Source organism: Microcaecilia unicolor, chromosome 1 (assembly GCF_901765095.1).
Source record: "Microcaecilia unicolor chromosome 1, aMicUni1.1, whole genome shotgun sequence".
NCBI classification, from domain to species: domain Eukaryota; kingdom Metazoa; phylum Chordata; class Amphibia; order Gymnophiona; family Siphonopidae; genus Microcaecilia; species Microcaecilia unicolor.
Window position 1 is genome coordinate 495333101 of NC_044031.1, and position 15185 is coordinate 495348285.

At 42.5% G+C, this 15185-nt stretch overlaps 1 protein-coding gene across 5 annotated transcripts in view; it reads left to right on the forward strand.

Annotated features, from left to right (window-relative positions):
- The first annotated feature begins 1043 nt into the window (after nucleotides 1-1043).
- Nucleotides 1044-15185, forward strand: part of LYN (LYN proto-oncogene, Src family tyrosine kinase) — a 194180-nt gene continuing 180038 nt past the window's right edge. For 2 of the 5 annotated variants that reach the window (XM_030214543.1, XM_030214552.1), the window contains exons 1-2: nucleotides 1190-1277; nucleotides 8365-8437. The gene's annotated coding sequence lies outside the window, so the exon portion shown is untranslated. Of the gene's footprint in view, nucleotides 1278-8364; nucleotides 8438-15185 lie in introns of all 5 variants that reach the window. The other 3 variants (XM_030214577.1, XM_030214559.1, XM_030214568.1) reach the window with 3 other exon arrangements.

Here is a 15185-nt window from a genome sequence, read left to right on the forward strand (position 1 = left end):
AGCTTTTGACAGCCCAGACTTGTCAAACAAGTGCGGGAGGATTGTGCTGTTTGGTGTGCGGTAAGCCTGCAGTGGGCTTACTGCCACTTAGTAAAAGGGCCTCTGAATTAGGCCTATTGTTGTCTCCCACCTAACCCTCCTCTGAGAGCCTTTTATTATCCATCACCAGGCAGGGTCGCCGAGAGGGGGGGACAGGGGGGACAAAATTCCAGGGGCCCGGGCCTCCAAGGCGGACCCAGTGCCGCAGTCCCACCCGCCACCGGGCCCCTTCCACCCGAACCCCCAGCAGAAGTGCTGTCTTCTGACTCCGGCGTGCGCGGCCCACACAGACGCGCTCCTCTCAGCTGATCTTCGCTGTACTCTGCAGGACGTCAGACGCACAGAAGCCCTGCAGAGTACAGCGAAGATCAGCTGAGAGGAGCGCATCTGTGGGCTGCGCACGCCGGAGTCAGAAGACAGCACTGCAGCTGGTGGGGGTTCGGGTGGAAGGGGCCCGGCCCGGTGGTGGAGGTGGGTGGGACTGTGGCGCCGGGCCCCCCCACAACCTGGGGGGTGGCAGTGGGGGCGGGGCCGGGGGGCCGGGGGCAGCATTGTCCCGGGCCCGGCCTCTCGGCGGGCCTGTCACTAGGGAGGGCGATTTTCAGACAGCCTATTCCCCTCTGACAAAAGTATTTTGAAAATTGCACTCAGTACATTGTAAGCTCTTTGAGCAGGGACTGTCTTTCTTCTATGTTTGTGCAGCGCTGCGTATGCCTTGTAGCGCTATAGAAATGCTAAATAGTAGTAGTAGTAGTACAGAAATCCTAATGTCCTGTTGCCAAAGAGGACTTGCAATACGATTCTAAAAGCTTTACTTTATGAGTTTGCCTTTTTGTTCAGGCACAACACGGTACACGATTCTTCCCTCCCCCCTCTTCTTCTTGAGTGCAACTAGCAGGGACTTCACCAGCTCTTCATGCAAATAGTGGGCTACTATTCCAGGAAGTAAAGCAGTAAAAAAAAAAATGTTAACCAACTCCGTGAGAAGAAGTTCCTCTAAGTGACCGGCCGCAGCAGTAGGAATTTTGCTTTGATCGGAGTGCAGAGACACCCAGACGGGCTCTCACCTACCCTCTCTCCCCCACTTTTCCGGGCTCAACTTGCGATTGGGACTGAATCTGCACCGAGCAGCAGCCGAGGTGAACGCCTTTCTCCCTCCGCTCCCCCGGGGAGCCAGAAGCCGGCCGGATCCCTACGGTTGGACTCGCTCTGCCAAAACTTCGAGACCGGGGAGGAAAGTACGTATAGATGTGCCTCTCGTTTCCTCTTTCTGTATAGCTGAACGTCGCAGCTGGAGCCCGGTTGATAAAACCTTGGGGGGGGGGGGGGGGGGTTGGAGCGGAAGGGCTCCGAGATGTCCGTGCAGGTGGAAGGGGGAGGGGCGCTAATCCGTTTAACTTGTCACTAGGTAGGTTGGGGGGGGGGGTGACTTTTTTTTTTTGGTTGGTGTTCAAAGTTTGGGAGTGTAAATGTGATTTTGTTTCTTATGGCTCCTGTAGAAAAGGTTTGGCGTCCTTTGTGGACTTTGTTCTGGCGAGTGGTGCAGCCCGTCCTCTACCCAGGGATTAGAAACGTGTTATCCGTTTCGTTTTGTTGTTGTTAGCCGGGTGGAAGAGCCGGTGAGAGACAGGCACTTGGCACTTCCATGTTAGTAGCTCCTTCCCTTAAGGCTTTCTTTCCCTTTCAAAAACTATCCTTGCAGGTTATTAAAAAAATATATATCTTGTATTCTAAGGTGACTCTTCCCAAACCAAGGAAAGGTTCTCTTGGCTGTCGTCAGACGTGCATCGATGTTAGAAAAGGAATAACATTTGTTTAAGTCTTTCTCCTGTCTCTTTTTTTTTGTTTGTTTTTTTAAATGGAAAATATGCAAGCTATAGAAAAGGGGGAACCCACCCACCCAGGCTTTCTTTTGCCTATGTTGGTGATCAAAACTCATTTTTTGGTTAATGCTGGGTCCGAAAGAGGAAGAAAAGCTGTGACTTGAGAATGGCAAGGACATTTCAAACTCGGCTATTCATATAAAGTATCACATACCATGTAAAATGAGTTGATCTTGTTGGGGGAGACTGGATGGACCGTACAGGTCTCTATCTGCCGTCATTTACTATGAGTGACAGAAGAGACGCGGCCAGACCCTGTGGCCGGAGGGCTTAGGGCACCCCCCCCCCCCCTCCTCTGTCCGCACCACGCTTGCTTTTCAAGGATATGGGACTTTGTAAGACATTTACATAAAGGACTGGACATAGGCAGACTTTGATCTACGCCTCCGCTTTTTTTTTTTTTACTTTGAACTTTAGTTAGGTCGCTAAATACTGCTTAAGCTATTCTTAGCTATGCGAAAATGTTTAAAGGGGATTATGGTGCTTCATAATTTCAGACATTGTGCAAAAATCTAATGATTTTGTTTTTCTGCTGATACACTATGATTCGTTTTCTAAAACTATGCTTAAGAAAGATGAAGAGAGTAATTTCATTATATGATGACCAGAGTCAAGATGCCAAAAAAACAAGAGACACACAGCTATTTTTGTTTTCACAGATCTTATCAGACTGTCAGTGAAGGAGTTGTTGGTTTTTTTTTTTAACCTTTCTGTCAAAACAGTTATTTTGTACCATTGCATTTGGTGTTTAAATCCTTCTTCACAAATACAAATTGTTCCTATGGTTTTTAACGTATCTTATGATGTTGCTACTAGTTTAGCTAAGTAAGCTGCTCGGGACAAGCCCTTGGTGGCTAAGTAAATAACACATTTTATTTAATTGATACATAAAAGGAAATATAAATACACAATCTATTGATGGAAATGGCTATATTTTACATTTTTTTCTTAGCAAACTGTTTACATGAAAATTTAGGAAACCAGTACGAGTTTGGATGGGGGTTGAATGAGGTGAAATAACACCCTAGTTTTATTCTTCAAAACTTCTAACTGAAGTACAAGTCCATTACTTCCACATTCCTATTTTCAGAAGGTTTTAAAAACTTAAGTTAAAGTAAAATCAGCAGAATGGGGTGAGGAAGTTTGGACTCTGGCTCCTCACCTAATATTTCTAAACATTTTCTAATGAAGTCTGCCATTAGTGTTCACTTTAATTAGAAAGGAAAATGAACAGATAGAGGATACCTCCTGTAATTATGTCAGCTGTACCCCTTTTATCTTGGGGGGGGGGGAGATCTGTGGAGGAGTTGTGACATCAGTGTCGCTATGCTGCACCAAACACAAATGCTCCTAAAATTTAGTCTAAAGAATAAGATTGTCGATCACAGGTCAGCAGAATCCATTGCATCCTTCCACCTGTCTGAACATCCATTTCTTCATCTGGAACTATCTTTCCACCCCCATCTATCCAAAGAGCAAGTAAAGTAGCTTGGAAATGAGGAGTTAAAAATAAGACATTTCCCCCCAGATTCTATAAATGGCGCTTTAAATTGTGTGTGTAAATTTGGGCACATGCCCAGTTTAATTGAATAATGAATCAATTAGTTTTTTTTTTATTTTTGCTACATTTGTACCCCGCGCTTTCCCACTCATGGCAGGCTCAATGCGGCTTACATGGGGCAATGGAGGGTTAAGTGACTTGACCAGAGTCACAAGGAGCTGCCTGTGCCTGAAGTAGAAGTCGGCCCTTGCAGATCATCAATGTGGCCGCGCAAGCTTCTGCTTCTGTGAGTCTGACGTTCTGCACGTACAGAAGCCTGCGCAGCCTTCTACATGGAATGTTGCTAGTGGAATAGCAACATTCCATGTAGAATCTCCAATAGTAGCAACATTCCATGTAGAATCTCCAATAGTATCTATTTTATTTTTGTTACATTTGTACCCTGCGCTTTCCCACTCGTGGCAGACTCAATGTGGCTTACATGGGGCAATGGAGGGTTAAGTGACTTGCCCAGAGTCACAAGGAGCTGCCTGTGCCTGAAGTAGAAGTCGGCCCTTGCAGATCATCAATGTGGCCGCGCAGGCTTCTGCTTCTGTGAGTCTGACGTCCTGCACGTGCAGGACGTCAGACTCACAGAAACAGAAGCCTGCGCAGCCTTCTACATGGAATGTTGCTAGTGGAATAGCAACATTCCATGTAGAATCTCCAATAGTATCTATTTTATTTTTGTTACATTTGTACCCTGCGCTTTCCCACTGGTGGCAGGCGCAATGCGGCTTACATGGGGCAATGGAGGGTTAAGTGACTTGCCCAGAGTCACAAGGAGCTGCCTGTGCCTGAAGTGGGAATTGAACTCAGTTCCTCAGTTCCCCAGGACCAAAGTCCACCAACTTAACCACTAGGCCACTCCTCCACTCTGATAATTGGGCCCTAACAATCAATTATCAGTGCTAATTGCCGTTAATTAAAATCTACGCAAGTAAATTTACTTACATAGATTTTAATTAATGAAAATTACATTTTACACGTGGCTCCTAAAAGGGGTGTCCGCTCCTAATTTGGGCAAGAGGATTTACACCAGGGTTCAGTTGGTGTAAATGGTCACACCTAAAAGCAGTCATGGATCACGGTACTAAGCGCTATTCTATAAACAGCGTCTAACTTTGAACGCCATTTATAGAATAGTGCTAACATTTTTTTTCTCTGCCGATCTTTCGGCACCATTTAGAGAATTTACCCCTTCTTAAAAGCTGGGATCTGACTTCCTGTTTACAGATAAGTAGAAGGACAGTAAAAGTTGGCAGCAGGTTGGTGCTGTGGCTCCACCTTGTAGGTCAGGGGTCTTCAAACTCTGCCCTCGAGGGTTACAGTCATTTCACATTTTCAGGATTTCCACCATGGATATAAAGGTGTGGTAGCCATGTTAGTCCACTTTTTAAGGTAATCAATAGAAATAAAACATTTGAAGGATAGGTAAAATTAATAAATATATTTTGTATATGTTGATATTTGTATCATTCTGATTCTAATTCACTTTGTTGCTTCTTCAATAAACCAAAGCACTTTTATTTTTTGATGTAGTTCTAGTAGAAAAATGTCTTCATTGACATATGAACAGTTGTATATGACCAATCATACACATCTACCCAAACAGATTCAACTGTCATTCAAGAGCTGAAATCCTCCTCTGTCTTTGGAACACTGTATGGATGACTTAGATCCCAGGCCATGGATTGAAATGCTTTTTTTTTTTCTTACATTTTTGCTGACTTCTTACAGTGTGAATAAACCGTGCTTTAGCACAGGTGACCTCTTTCAGCTTCAGGTTTTCTCTCTGTGTGCTCCTTTGAACACAGCAGCCTTTTGTTCTGCAGAGTATACAGAGCTTTGCTTATTTTTTTCCATAATCTTTGTAAGTAAAATTACTTGGCATAGGTGTCTGATTATTTTGTTAGATAAAACTCTTGCTACAAATGATTAGACTGACCTTAGTATCTTGTGCTGACCCTTTCCTTGCTTACATAGTAACATAGTAGATGACGGCAGAAAAAGACCTGCACGGTCCATCTAGTCTGCCTACGATAAACTCATATGTGTATACCTTACCTTGATTTGTACCTGTCTTTTTCAGGGCACAGCCCTCTCAACCACCAGTCCCGCCTCCCATCACCGGCTCCAGCACAGACCCCGTATAAGTCTGCCCTCCCCTATCCTAGCCTCTCAACCACCAACCCCTCTTCACCCCACCACCATTCTATTCTATTTTTCAGCTTTCTCCAGTCTATTGACCCCACATACCTACCCCCCCCCCCCCCCCGAATTCTATAAAAGTCACTGAGGGCCCTATTTATTAAGTTGCGCTAGAGGCACGTTAGCATTTTTAGCACGCACTAACCATTAGCGCGTGCTGTGTTTGCGCTCACAATGTTCCCATGGGTGCCTGCACAGCACGCGCTAATTTTATGCATGCGCTAAAAACGTTAGCGCACCTTAGTAAACGGGGACCCATGTATTGTGCGCCCGATTTGCACATGCAATTTAGGAGCTTCCTTTACAAAGCCGCGCAGCAAATGAGAGGAAGCTTATAGGAATTGAATGGGCTTCTTCTCATTTACTGCAGTGGCATAGCCAGACCCACTATTTTGGATGGGAAAGTGCAAAGTGATGCATATGGGAAAGAGGAACCCGAATTATAGCTACGTCATGCAAGGTTCCGCGTTAGGAGTCACGGACCAAGAAAGGGATCTAGGTGTCGTCGTTGATGATACGTTGAAACCTTCTGCTCAGTGTGCTGCTGCAACTAAGAAAGCAAATAGAATGTTAGGTATTATTAGGAAAGGAATGGAAAACAAAAATGAGGCTGTTGTAATGCCTTTGTATCACTCCATGGTGCAACTGCACCTCGAATATTGTGTTCAATTCTGGTCGCCGCATCTCAAAAAAGACTGGAATTAGAAAAGGTGCAGAGAAGGGCAATAAAAATGATAAAGGATGGACAACTTCCCTATGACGAAAGGCTAAAGCGGCTAGGGCTCTTCAGCTTGGAGAAAAGGCGGCTGAGGGGAGATATGATAGAGGTCTATAAAATAATGAGTGGAGTTGAATGGGTAGATGTGAAGCGTCTGTTCATGCTTTCCAAAAATACTAGGACTAGGGGGCATTCGATGAAGCTACAATGTAGTAAATTTAAAACGAATGGGAGAAAATGTTTCTTCACTCAACGTGTAATTAAACTCTGGAATTCGTTGCCAGTGAATGTGGTAAAGGCTGTTAGCTTTGCGGAGTTTAAAAAAAGGTTTGGATGGCTTCCTAAAGGAAAAGTCCATAGACCGTTATTAAATGGACTTGGGGAAAATCCACTGTTTCTGGGTTAAGCAGTATAAAATGTTTTGTACATTTTTGGGATCGTGCCTACACAGTTAGTGCATGTGCTAATTGTAGGCGTGTTAAAAACACTAAGGCGCGTAGGTTTCTAAAGCTTTCCTAAAACCCTTTAATAATCTAATTTGCACAGATTTGACCCAATATATAAAACACAGGGTTTTTTTTCTGTTTTTGTTTTATTACAAGTATTGTGATAAGTTAACTAATCTAACTTAAAAGTAAAGAATTTCATCGTAGAGTAGTTGCACATATGCACTAATGAAAGTCTTGGCAGGGTTTTCATGGGATCATCCTATCCTCTTGCCCTCCTTGTCTGTCTTAGAGTTGGCATAATACATCTCTTTTGTTTGATGTAATTAAATTATAGGGCTGAGTAGAGAGTTAGTTCAAACAAGTGAATGCGCTTGTAAGTCAAGAACTCCTCTTAATGACTTACAAGTGCATTCACTCTGCAGCTCCTCAGTACCTCTCCACTCTTATCTCTCCCTACACTCCTCCCCGGGAACTCCATTCATTGGGTAAATCTCTTATCTGCACCCTTCTCCTCCACTGCTAACTCCAGACTCCGTTCCTTTTACCTTTCTGCACCGTATGCCTGGAATAGACTTCCTCAGCCTGTACGTCAAGCTCCATCTCTGGCTGTCTTCAAATCTAGGCTAAAAGCCCACCTTTTTGATGTCACTTTTAACTCCTAACCCTTTCTCACTTGTTCAGCACCCATTTTTATCATTCCCACCTTTGTAACTCCCTTATCCCTTATTTGTCCTGTTTGTCTGTCCTAGTTAGATTGTAAGCTCTTTCAAGCAGGGACTGTCTCTTTTTGTCCAACATACAGCGCTGCATACGTCTAGTAGCGCTATAGAAATTATAAGTAGTAAGTAGTAGAGATCTTTTGTTTTTCTTTAGCTCACACATTTTCATTGGTGACTCAAGGTGAGTTACAGTCAGGTACAGCAGGCATTTCCATATCCCCAGGTTTATTATTTATTTATTTAATACATTTGTATCCCACGCTTTCCCACTAAAAGCAGGTTCAATGCGGCTTACATAGTATTAGGTTATACAGAATTTTGTTCGACAGGTAGGAAAATTAAATGTAGCATAGGAGTAGCTTGGATGGGTCGGTAAATATAGGCGATATGGGGTAGTGATTGGATGGAGAAATAGAAGAATGGATGGGTTGGTAGCAATAGGTGATGTGGGGGGTGATGTGGGAGATGTGGTCTGGGTCAATGTCGTTGTCGTTGCTTCTTCGGTGTTTGTTAGGTAGATCGGTTCATAAGTTTAATCAGGGTCTTTAGGGTAGGCTTGCTTGAATAAATGGGTTTTTCATGCTTTCCTGAAAGGTAGATGGTCAAAGATTGATCGGATATGTCTAAGAAGGGCATTCCAGAGTTGGCTGCCCAGGAAGGAGAAATTGGATCCATAATAAGTTTTGTACTTGAGACCTTTACAGTTGGGATAGTGCAGGTTGAGGTTAGGTTTTATAGCAGTGAGAGTCGGTAACATGAAGTGGTAGATACACATGAGTTCTTTATGTTATTTTTTTTTCCATAGGAGCATGCAGTAGAGTTGATTTGGCTTTGGAATTTCCCATCTTTTGATGCAGTGGTCTGCTAACATTACTATGGTATTTTAATTTTTACTATATTATTTTTTTCTTTTGTGAATGATCTGTGACTTGGTTATTGATTGTATTCCAGCATGTTACAACCAATGGTTATATACAACAGCACTCAATATTTTGTTTAATATATCTTTCTTAACAAAAACGGCTTTAAATTTTTCTCCTGTGACAGGAAGACAGAGCTGTCATTTCATTTATATTGGGTTTTGTTGTAACCATCTGGCTCATTAGATTACATGAGGATTCTTTCTCACTGGGAGTACAAGATTGTGTGTACCCTTTACTGTTTTTTTCTACTACTACTACTCATCATTTCTATAGCGCTGTACACTTGAACATGAAGAGACAGTCCCTGCTCGACAGAGCTTACAATCTAATTAGGACAGACAAACAGGACAAACTTTCTACTTGGTGAAATCACCACTTAGAAGAACACAATGAACATGTCTTTAAAAAAAACTTTATAACTTTATCTTTTGCCAGCATATTAGTAAATATATTTACTAATTCTTCAGTTTTTTTTTAATTATGTTGGAATTTTCTTTGACCTCATACCTAGTCAGTTGCAGTCCTCATACAGATAGTAAACTTCCCATTGATGCTTAGTCCATAGGTAAATATTGATGTCTTGGTGCTCTAGATCCAAAAAGCTGTAAATTGGCAACATTGAGGGTTAGCCCACTTGTCTGTAAGACCATCCAAATATTCTTCCACTGTTGTAAACGTCCAAATAAAGGTGAGACCTGATTTCTTTTCTTCCATATGGGCCAAATTTAAGTGTGTTGACCAACATTTGGTAAAGAAAAACAATTTCACAGAGAAAAAAAAATACAAGCTAAAAACTAATCTTGGCTAGGTCCTCAATTTTAGCAATGTAGGTCTAAAAACTCACTTTTTTTTCCTGGAAGTGAGTTGGCTTTTTGGCTTGCACAAGATTTCCTATGCATTATTTTTCCCTTCCCTGGGGTTATGGGAAATTGAATCATTTGAGCTAAAAATGTGTTCTTTCAGAATTGCACAATTGATTTGCTGGTTTGTTGACCTTTTAACTTGGGAGTATAGAGCCTGAAGGGAACTGAGCCAGTTAAGGAGCCAGAGGTGAAACATGAATTTGAGTCAGGCACTTTATCCCCTAGAGGCACATATGTTGTTTTCCGTGAACATAAACATTTATAAAGATAAATAATCTATTTATAATTATATGAAGATTAAGGACGTTGAAGATTATGATGTGATAAAGGAGTTATATATGTTCTAAATAAAAAGTGGAGCTGGACTGATGATGAAATAAGATAGTTGGGGTCCAATACGACAGAAAAGGGCAGGGGTCCCCCACTCAGCTCTTTGCCAATTCAGATCCTTGAAATGGTACCACAACATCCCTTTCACACCTGGCCACCGAAGTATCATCTGGTGTGCTACCAAGCCCAGCTACATTCCATACAGTTATATCGGAACTTCTTCTGTGGACTCAGTATACAAAGGAATATCCACAACTTAGGTACATTGTCCATTCCCAGCACCTGGAAATGAAAGCCCCTTGCATTGCTCAGTCCTTTGGGTCTCATATAAAATGAGAGAACCCTAACTTTCCTCTGGGTCCATCAACTCTGCAGCCACCACAATTGTGGCTGCGTCTGTCTTGAAAGAATGGGTTCATTAAGTCCCAGCCACCCTTCCCGACTTATTGCTGGCCCTTTTCAGAATTGCTTTTAAACTGAAACTTGGTAAAAGGGGATATGTCTCTTTGTACCAGAAACCTTTTACAAATTCTTCCATGCAGGGTACACCATATACTCCCTGATTCTATGAAGAACTATCAGCTGCGTTTTACCTTGTTGATTCATTTTTTGACCTAAGTAGTTGGAAATGGACCTTGCTTCCATCAGTTTCTACAAGAGAATCTTGTTCATACCTTACACCAAACTACTACTACCTCCACTCTCGAAGTTCCTAATTTGCCAACACAAAATCTTTTTTGAACCACCTCAATTCATACTCTGAAGCGCTTGTTTTCAGAATCTGGCTAACATTCTTTCAGTATAGAAAAACACAAAAAGAGAAAATGATGCAAGATAAAACTACATGACTCGTCAAGTCTGCCCAACCATACCATTCACTGTTCCTTTTTCTCCCTTAGAGATCCTACATGCTTGTCACACACTCTCTTGAATTCAGATACAGTCTTCGTCACTACTACTACCAGGAGACTCTTCCATGCATTCACCACCCTTTCTGTAAAGAAGTATTTCCTTAGACTACTCCTGAACTTATCCCCTTTCACCTTCCATCTTATGTCCCTTCTTTCCTGAGCTTCCTTTCAGTTGAGACTCGCCTCTTGCGCAGTTATATTAAATGTCTCTGTTATATCTCCCCTCACCCACCTTTCTTCCAATATATACATATTAAGATTTTTAAGTCGTTCCCATAAGCTATATGATTAAGACCACTGCCTTCTGGACCAACTCCATCCTGTTTATATCTTTTTGAATGTAATGTCTCCAAAATTGTATACAGTACTCTAAATGAGGTCTCTTAAGATTGCCAGATATGATTACCCCAAAGTCTCACTCCTCTTTCATGCACAGGAGTATTTCACCCCCTATACTGTACTTCTCTCTTTGGTTTTTGCAGCCCAGATGAACAACCTTGCATTTTTTAGCGTTAAATCTTAGCAACCAAATTCTGGACTATTCCTCAAGTGTCGCTAGATCCATCCTTATTCTGTCTATACTGTCGATATTTACTCTTGCACATTTTGGTATCATCGGCAAAGAAGCAAACCTTACCTGAGAGCCCTTCGGCAATATTGCTCACAAAAATGTTTAAAACAATTGGACCAAGAACCAGGGGTGACTGATTGTTCTGGGCTCTCTGGCAATAAGGGCCTTGGGCTCCTAACCTCCAATCAAAAGTGATTAAATTAGATGGAAGCTGGAGGAGAGTGGGCCCCTTACTGCTGTGGGCCCTGAGGCACTGCCCATTGTTCCAGTGGTCAGTTCACCAATCCATATGGCATGCTACTGGTAACATCTCTTTCCTCAGGGTGAATTCCATTTACCACTACCCTTTGATGCCATCCACTCAATCAGTTCTTAACCCAGTCACTTGTGGATCTGTACTGAGATCACATGGTTTATAAGGCACCTGTGTGGAACCATGTCAAGGACTTTGCTAAAATCTTAGTACACCATCTAATACTCTCCCTTGATCCAGCTGTCTGATCACCCATGCTGAGTCAGACCAAGGTTTATACCTGCCTGTGGCGCCTTACCTCTCTTTCTGCTGTGTACCACGTTTTGGAGCTGAAGTCCACTCTCTACTACAATCTGCTGAATGTGTAATAATTAGTATTGACAAGTCAGGTTATTTTTCCTTTTTGTGAACCGATCTATTCCTACTGTATCCAAGTATCTGAGTGACCTTTGCTATGTTACCACATATAACAGGAAATCCCAGGGCTGAAAACAGGAGAGTAGTTTAAAGGTCAATTCAGTGGCAGTCATACATCAAGACCATCCTTAACATCTTTCTAAATGGGGAATTCTCATTTGTTTTATGTCATTTTTCACCTGAAATAGTTGGGTTTTTTTCCTGTCGTAAAGAGTGTTCACTATTTGCAAATTGTGCATACAAATGAAAATTTCCATAAACAGCTCAAGGAAACTATTTTGGCTGTATATCCTTATTCTAATTCATGAAAATTAAAATTTTAGTGGTTCTGTATTAGTAACTAGGTAATCCTTCTTAACACATTTTGAAGGACGAGCACCAGAATGCTTTGGTACTGGAATTGGTCCAGTCTGAACTTTTCATCACTTCAATGAAACTGGAGGGATCAGAGAAGACAAAGGTAGAAGGGAGATTCTGACATACCACATCACTTTTAAAAATCCTAGGTCTGCCCAGATGTGTCATGCATGAAATTCAGTTGAATTTGCTCTTTGCATGGCCTGACTAAAAACCTACACAGTACATAAGACAATTTCTTTAAAGAAGCAGGACAAGCCTGCCTAGAACAGAATATCTTCCTCCCCAGCCCCCACCCTTTAGCTACTGCTGCTGTTTTTGAGAAAAAGTCAGTGTAGACATCTTTTCTCATAACATAGGCAGCCATGACACCCTGTCCCAGCCCTTTACCACTCTGAACCCAATATAAATCACACACATTAATTAAGTGGGAACAACTTGGCCACAGCTTTATTAATAGACATGATTGTATTAAATACAAACAATCAACGCAGGATACCTGAGCCACACTGTAAGCTCTTAAAAGCTCACAAATAAAGCACCCAGTCTGCCACCATAAGCAAGACTGATCAATGAGCTATATGCTGTAGATGCTCCCACCACCCAGCAAGGTGCGTCCAACCCAGGTGCATTTAACCCATCTGCACCAAACCGCAGCTTGATGAATTGGCGCTCCTCTAATCACTCAGGCTCGGGTATTCCTGCCACTAGCCTGGGGTAGTTAAATACAACTTGTTCCAGGCAACCACTATTAGCTGTGGTCAGTTGTGGCCCAAGGGAAAGAGTCTCACACACCTCCTGCAACCTTTGTCAAGGAGGCTAGGGACGGGACCATTTTTTCAAATGAGTTATTGCATGCCATCTTCTCACGGATGTGATTGTTCTGTCTGAGAAGATTCCCTGCACAGGACCTGTGCTCAAAAGTGTTGACGTCTGCCAATCCCTGCCCTGCAACGCCTGAGCATCAATTCATCCAATCACATTCCTAAGCCTCCTCGCTCTCCACTTAACGTGCCGAACGGCACCGTCGAAGGATGATGTTGGGTCCCACAGTCCGTAATTGCTCAGGCAATTGAATCACCGTGAACAGGGATGTTGCCCACACTTTCCTGTGATTGTGCCTCTGACCATCAAAACCTGCAGAAAGATTGGACAAAAGAAAATAAGATTGAACACGTACCCACTGATGATTAATTGTGCCCACTTTCATCACCCGAAAGTGAATGCCCTTTGAATTGTGCTTATGTTAGTTGCCCACTCACACTTCAGTTTTTTTTTTTTTAGTTACATTTGTACCCCGCGCTTTCCCACTCATGGCAGGCTCAATGCGGCTTACATATACAGGTACTTATTTGTACCTGGGGCAATGGAGGGTTAAGTGACTTGCCCAGAGTCACAAGGAGCTGTGCCTGAAGTGGGAATCAAACTCAGTTCCTCAGTTCCCCAGGACCAGAGTCCACCAGCCTAACCACTAGGCCACTCCTCCACTCATAGCAGGTAAGCCTAAGGGGAAGACGCTTATTCCGCTCAGTGGTGAGAGACGTACCCCACTAGGAATACACTCAGTGGCTATGGCCAGCCATATCATCGTATAAATATGTGAATATATAGACATCTCTCAACAATATGAGTCTGTAAAGTCCCTCATCGACATTGTAACTACTAGTTCTTTCGCATCACCACTGTTTGTAGCCTATCTGGGAAGCAGAGAAGACAAAATGGATTCATGAGATACGCGATGGGTCGGATACAACCAGCAGCCTGTACAGAGTTCACTCTTCCTGAGGTAAATAGGACATCCCTTATCTCCGCAGCCTACTTCGGAGACATCCAGTTTATATTGGATGAAGTTAAATTGTACTAAAATCCCTGCATCACTATACTGATGCCTTGAAAGCCCTTATGCCTCAAAAGCAGTAACTATGTGAATTGGGGCCTACTAGAGGATACAAACCCCCAAATGCTTTTTTTGGGCAATAAGCTTACAGAATCTGTATGCCATACTGTAGGCCCTGGACTGCCTAGGAAAACGGAACCCTTGCAGAAAATTTTCACCTACAGACACATGTTAATGGGATGCCCGGCTGCAGTAAAGCTTATGTCACTGTGGGCTAAGTAGAAAGCAAATGAAAACTTTGCAATCAGCAAGAGGCTTGAAAGATAGCTTTTACTGCACCCTTGAATTTTACCCATACAAAAGCATTTTAACATGCTTCTTTTTACCTCCCTGCTTTGAAGAGTTGCTTTAACAAGCACTACTTCCTGAAGTTGAGGATGAGTTTTTCTATGCTTACGCAAGGAATCTGGCTCATTGCTGTAACGCAAACTGGTAAATGGTATTTACTGAAGAGACTTTTCCAACAACTCCAGCTGTATAATAAAGTGAGCTACACTGTAGAAATGGAAGGGCTAATTACTCTCTAGTGCAAGCTATTTGGCTATAAGGTACTCTATCCAAATAGCCCAGTAGCAAACTAGCGGTGTAGTTTAACTATCAACTTTATCATTAAAGCCTAACTACCGCTCCCTGAGGCATAGTTAATTATTTTGCAAAATAGAATTTGCAATGAGATTTCATGACTAGTTCAAAATTAAGATGTACTGAAAGCTTATCGTTATTTAAAAAGAATCTGAAGACTTTTTTGTTTGAGCAAGCATACAGCACAATTCATGATCGAAGAGATACAGGTTAGAATCTCAATGAGCACCTCTAATTTCCAGTCAGGGCCTAACCATAATTGCTGGTAAGTATAGGGGGTTTGAAATATGATAATCGGTCTAACTACCAGGTACCAGTAATAAAACAAGCGTGGTGATCAGAGAAAGCAGAAAGATGCGCCCTTAGATCTAGCTCATTGCCCAGATATTGTCCACATGGCCAAAAACTCACGTAGGCAAAGGTAAGCATGGTGGATCCGAATTAAGGCAAGTGAGGTAGTGATAAACCTGAATACCTTAGAAGCAATGTGTATATCATAGGAAAGCACCCCGCCATTGCCAC